We start from the raw sequence: 6,000 nt of genomic DNA on the forward strand, positions 1-6,000 counted from the left end.
AAAACCAGTGAGAAAAATCAGGCCATTTGCAGCAGAGTTCAGGAACCTCGAGAGGCAACCGGCCTAACGGGGTCGCTCCCGCTCTGCGGGGACTGGCTGTCCCGGGGAGAAGCGGGGCTGAAGCCTCAAGGCCTTGCGAAGTGTGAAGAAAACACAAGGCAAAGCGCGGGGTCGCTCCCAGCGATGAGCGACCGGTGAGACTCTCCCCGCCGCAACGGGGCTGGGCCCGTGCACAGCCGTGCACAGCGGCACATCCCACTGGGGCCGACAGGAACTAAAACTGCTTCACTTCCCCACGAGGGGCCCGCAGATGTGCTTTGTTGGCACCGAGCACAGCGTGGGGGTGCACACCTGCCACCCCTGTGCACGCACGGGGCAGGGGACGTCGCGTCCCTGAGAACCGCACTCCATGCGGATCTGCAGGTGCTCCAAGGACGCTTAGGGGATTGCTAGGCAACTGGCAGGATGTGCGTCTTTTCTGAAGGGACGCCCCTCACCGGGGCCCTAAGACCGCTTGCTGACAATCCTTCAAGGACAATGGATAGTGCACGGTCACAGCCAGCCCGAAGAAACAGGTCCCGTTAGCGAGAAGCAGAAGAAACAATAGTGGAAATTGGCCCATGGGGACTTCGACTATAGCAATTATCAGAATAAAATTACAAAACAATATGCTTCCTATGTTTAAATAAAGAAAAAGGGCACACTTTCAAAAAGTAACTTAGCATGTTTGCAAAGGACCGGAGTGAATTTCTAGGCCCAAATTAAAAAAAAAAAATAGCCAAAATGTAAAACTCAATAAATGGGTTTAAAAGTTGACAAGAAAATGAAGAAACTATACGGTTAAATCTGAGGAAACTATCCAGAAGTGGCAGAGAGATGGGGGAAAAGACAGAAAATGTGGAAGCAGTTAGACATGGGAGATGCAGTGAGAAGGTCTAACAGGCATGTAATTGGAGAACCAGAGAGGAGCCAGCAGAGGCAATACTGGAGGAGACAATGGCTGAGAAATTTCTAGAATTCAAAAAAGATAATATGCAGACTCAGGAAGTGTAATGAATTCCATCAGAATTAATAAACAATATATTACAGGGTTGAAAAAAGGAACAAAAACTCCAGACCAAAGAGAATGAGTCAAGAGAAAGTCTTGGAATTAAGGCATTCAAAGGTCCCTGTATTGTCCAGAGCAATAAAGGTAACTACTAACATAAAAGGGTGTGTAACTTAAAATCTAGTAGAGGGGGAAAAGAGAATGATAAAAATTCATTGGCCTAAAAGGGGGCAAGAAAGAAGAAAAAAAAAAAAACACATGAAAGAGGTAGGACATACACTAGAAAGCATGAAATAGACGGGATCCACCATTCTTTCTTAAGCCCATGCGAACGAGGCCACTGCCCTCGTCCTCACAGAGGCTGCTCTTGCCGGGTCGCCAGTGGCACCGGATGGGCAAACCCCAGGCAGGGTCAGTGCCCGAGCTTCAACTTATTTGCCCGATCAGAAACATGTGCCACAAGGGATCATTCTCCTCCTTAACATGCTAGATTCACTAGGCATAGTGAATTCAATGGGCTAGATGGAATCTACACTCTCTGGTCCCCCCTCGTCCTCTGCCTCTTCTACTCTTTGCTCCTTGTCTCTCAGACTTCTTCAAATTGCAGCGTCCCAAGGCTCAGGCTTGTACCTCTTCTCTATTTACCACATTTGCCGATACAGAGGAAGTGTTAATGGGCTGGAGAGAAGACCAAACCAGCACCCACCTTCCCATAAGCCAAAGCCTAATCCCGAGGAAGGCCCTGCCTCTCCTCTGCTCTGTGAGGGCTGACAGAGATGAGGAGGCTGCAGACGGAAAGTCTGGAGCCAGCAGAGGCTGGCTGGTACGGTTTAAGGAAATGAGCCGTCACATAAAAACGCAGGGGGAGCAGCAAACACTGATGCAGAAGTGGCAGCAAGTTCCCCAGAAGATCTGGCTAAGACAATGAATGAAAGCAGCTGCACCGCCGATCTTCTGCGCAGACGAGAAGCCTTACACTGGAAGACGCTGGGACTTCCCTAGCCACAGAGCAGAGGCCAGGGCCTGGCTTCCACGCCTCGGGAGACGGGCTGGCTCTCTGGCGAGGGGCTCATGCAGCTGCGGACTTTAACTTTAATGAAGCCAGTGCTCACTTTCCACTCTAAAAATCCCAGGGCCCCGAAGAATATCCTCAGTCTAGTCTGCCTCTGCTTAATAAATGGAGCAGCAAAGCCTGCTGGCAGCACATCTGTTTACAGCATGGTTTACTGAATATTTTGAGCCCGCTCTTGAGACCCACTGCTCAGCAAAAAAGATTCCTTTCAAAATATGACTGCTCATTGATGAGGCACCGGGTCTCCCAAGAGCTCTGATGGAGATGGGACAACGAGGTCAATGCTGTTTTCTTGCTAACCCCGCATCCGTGCTGCAGCCCACGGATCAAGGAGCAATTTCAACCTTCAGGTCTTACCACTCAAGAAACGTGTTTTGCAAGGCTACAGCTGCCGTTGGTAGTGACTCCTCTGGTGGGTCCAGGCAAAGTAAATCGGAACCTTTTAGAAAGAAGTCACCGTTCCCCATGCCGTTAAGGACATGCGTGATCCCTGGGACGAGGTCAGACTACCGACATCAACAGGAGGTCGGGAGAAGCTGATCTCAACTCTCATGCGCGCCTTTGAGGGGTTCTCAACTTCAGAGGAAGAGGCAGCTGCAGACGTGGCGGAGACGGCAAGAGAACTAGAATTAGAAGCGGAGCCTGAGGAGGGGCCACGAGGCTGCGGTCTCATGACAAAACTTTAATGGGCGAGGAGTTGCTCCTTCCGGATGAGCAAAGCCAGTGGTTCCTTGAGATGGAATCTGCCCTGGTGAAGATGCTGTGAAGATTGTTGAAATGACAACAAAGGGCTTAGAATGTCACATGCCTTTAGCTGAGGAAGCAACAGCAGGTTTGGGAGGACTCACTCCAATTTTCAAAGAAGGTCTATTGCAGGTAAAATGTTAAAAAAAAAAAAAAAAAAAAAGAACGACAGCATCGCATACCACACAGGAATTGTTTGTGAAAGGAGTCAATCCGTGTAGCGCACTCCACCGTCATTTTAAGAATTGTCACAGCCACCCCAGCCTTGAGCAACACCATCCACAGCTGTCACCATGGAGGCAAAAGACATTATCTGCGGAAGGCTCAGAGGTTCGTTAGCATTTTTTAGCAATAAAATATTTTCAGCTATGATATGCACATTTGTTAGATGTAATGCTATTACACACTCAGTACACTACAGCACGGTGTAAACAGAACTATGCACCGGAAAACCAAAAAATTCAAGTGGCTCGCTGAGTTGCAGGGGTCTTCTGCGGGACCGCAGTCCCTCCAAGGTCTGCCGGTCCTCTCAGGCTGAGGCCAAGCCGCTCCCCGCCGGGCCCAGCCAAACCTGCGGGGGATGCACCTCTCTGGCCTCCCCCGACCCGCAGCCCTAGCTCAGGCACAAGGGGCTTCCCAGCGTCCCGCTCTGCGCCTCTTCTCTGCTGGAATAGAGAATCACGCTCCCATTCCCGCAGCCCCGACCTCCTGCAGCCCCTCCTTCGTCTCGGCCAGGTGTGCACCCAAGATAGCCCGGCCTGCCTGGGCCCGCGGCGGACACGCACTCCCACTGCCCCTCCCGGCTGTGCTCGCACCCGCGCTCCGGGAGCCGCGCGCGCCCCCCTCGGGAGCGATCTCCGCCCCGGCTCCGGCCTCACCGCTCCCCCGAGGAGCCAATGCTCCACGAGCGGCCCGAGAACTTCCTCGACTGACAGCCAGCGCCACCGGCCGCTCCGCTGTTTCCGCCGGCTCAGCCCTTCCGCCGCTGCCCCTTCGCCCCCGCCCGGAACGCGCCGCAACGCTGGTTGCAAGACCAGAGAACATGCTTTACCTGATCCAGGCAAGCCCTCAGCCCCCGGAGCTGGGCAGGAGGGAGGGAACGCTTCCCAGATCCTGGGACCCGGGGGTACCCCGGCTTCGAGTCCCGTGAGCAGGAAGTGGCCGCGGGGGCCGTCGGGGAATGGAGTTGGGAGAGCGCTGGGCCGCGCTGCGGACTACAACTCCCAGAGGCCCCTGCGATGGCCCCGCGCCCCCGGCCCGGGGAGGACCCCCGCACAGTTGCTCGCGGTTCTCAGCGTGGGGCGCGCGCCTTTCCTTGCGTCTCCTGCTGACCCATGTGTCACGTGCCTGCCCTGAGGCTCCAAGGCGTTTAAAAGGGAGGTGGCCGGCGGTGACACCTCCTTACAGCCCGAGGCCACGTGACTCCTGTGCTCTCTGGCCCAGGCTTCCCAGGTGGTAACCTGCGCTCCGGCTGGTGCCGCTCGAACCCAGTGCCCCGGAGGGAAGCGGGTTTGGAGGAAAGTGCTAGGTCAGCACCCCTCCCCCTCGTTTGGACCCTGTTGCCTTTCCCCCCTTCTAAATGTGTAGCGCAGTTCATCGCTAGGCCGGAGACGTTAACCTTTTTCATGTCACCACACACATAAACTTCTAAAACTCTGTGGCACACCAAAAATGTATTTTATGCTGATCTGACAAAAATATGAGATAAGTATAATTTTGATTTACTCACACCCAACAGGCTATAGTTGTGTTGGCTGTTGTCGTTTCTTTATTTGACAGTTAAGGGGAAAGTCGGTGCCCCTTGCCAAAGAGTCTGGTGTTGCATGTTTTAAAAATTCTTGTGACGCACATGGGTGGGAAATCTCTGCTTGAAGCTAAGAGAGGAGATTCGGGAGGATTTTAGCACTCTCTCCCCATCCCTAGCCATTTCTACAAAGCTCCCTCAAATAAACGTACGATCTAAGTAAAATCACTGTGCTTGTTACAAAAAGCCAGCTCAAGGTAAGTCCTCTTTGGACCCACGGACAAAGCCAAGTGGGGAAGGATTGAGGGTGGGAGGTGGGGGTGAGTGGGGCAGGGGAAACAGGCGGTGGGAAAATGTAGGCAAATGTATTTGAACAGTAAAAAATAAAAAAGTAAGTCCTCTGAAGAGTGTATGGAAAAACCTAAGTGTATCCTCCGTAGGAAGCCAGTGGCCTTTTTCTTAAAACCAGAAAAACCCCAACAGTGTACAGTAGTGTGATAACCCAAGTAAACAAATCCAGATAAAACAGCTAATGTTGAGTGCCAAGCATTTTACATATATCTTTCAATCTTCCCTGTGATCCTAGAAGTGTCTATTATCCCTATGTGACAGGTTAGGAAACAGTCCTAGAACATCTAAGTGACTTCACCCAAGGCCAAACGACTATTAGAGGCAGGTGAGCCGGAATTCAAACAGGTCTCGTTCCAAAGCTTGTGCTCCCAAACAGCACTAGACCTCACCTCGTTACTGGAGGCTCCATAAATGCATAGTAGGTGATAAAACTGAAACCGGAGGGCAACCGAGTGCTGCCTGTCACCGCTCAGCTGAAAAACAGACAGGGATGGAACCAAAATTGCGCTTTCATTACCACCCGAGGCCAGCGATCTGCGCAGGTGCCGGGTCCACCGTCCCTGGAGCGTTCAGAAGCAAGTTGCTGTAGGGGAGACGTGGGAATGTGGGCGGGGAAGCTCCCAGGGGGAGCGCGGACCAGCTGTTTCTCTTGGGCGTAAGGGCGGGGGGCTGACCGGGGAGGGGGCAGCCTCTTGCCCAGCTCGCTCGCTCCCTTTGTTCGGCGTCACCTGTTCTGTGCATGACCTTTCCTCTCTTCCCGACACCTGTGGCTCGTGGCCGCGAAGCTAAGCACTCTCAGGTCGGGGTAGGGGTGTGCACCTTGGCTCCCAGGGTCCTTGGTGAGGGGAGGCAAGGACTTGGGATTCATCTCCTGGCTCTAAGTTGCTCAAGCTGTTTGGGCTGGTTCACATTCTTGCCTCAGTTTCCCCATTCCGCTTGCCCTGGAATGTTCCCCGCTTCTCGCTCTCCTGTCTCATAAGGAATATAAAGGGTCCCGACTTTCGATGGCTTGAGTTAAGATTATTTCACCTTGCACTGGTG

The 6,000-nt window shown here is 53.0% G+C and overlaps 1 protein-coding gene across 1 annotated transcript in view; it reads right to left on the minus strand.

Annotated features, from left to right (window-relative positions):
* The window catches only part of SLC38A9 (solute carrier family 38 member 9), a 47,087-nt gene extending 43,055 nt beyond the window's left edge, over positions 1-4,032 (minus strand). The window contains exon 1 of the mRNA XM_054575348.1: positions 3,916-4,032. The gene's annotated coding sequence lies outside the window, so the exon portion shown is untranslated. The remainder of the gene's footprint in view (positions 1-3,915) is intronic.
* Positions 4,033-6,000: the final 1,968 nt, after the last annotated feature.

This window comes from Pteronotus mesoamericanus, unplaced genomic scaffold (genome assembly GCF_021234165.1).
Source record: "Pteronotus mesoamericanus isolate MK-2021 breed Mesoamerican mustached bat unplaced genomic scaffold, CSHL_Meso_final contig_29, whole genome shotgun sequence".
Lineage (NCBI taxonomy): Eukaryota > Metazoa > Chordata > Mammalia > Chiroptera > Mormoopidae > Pteronotus > Pteronotus mesoamericanus.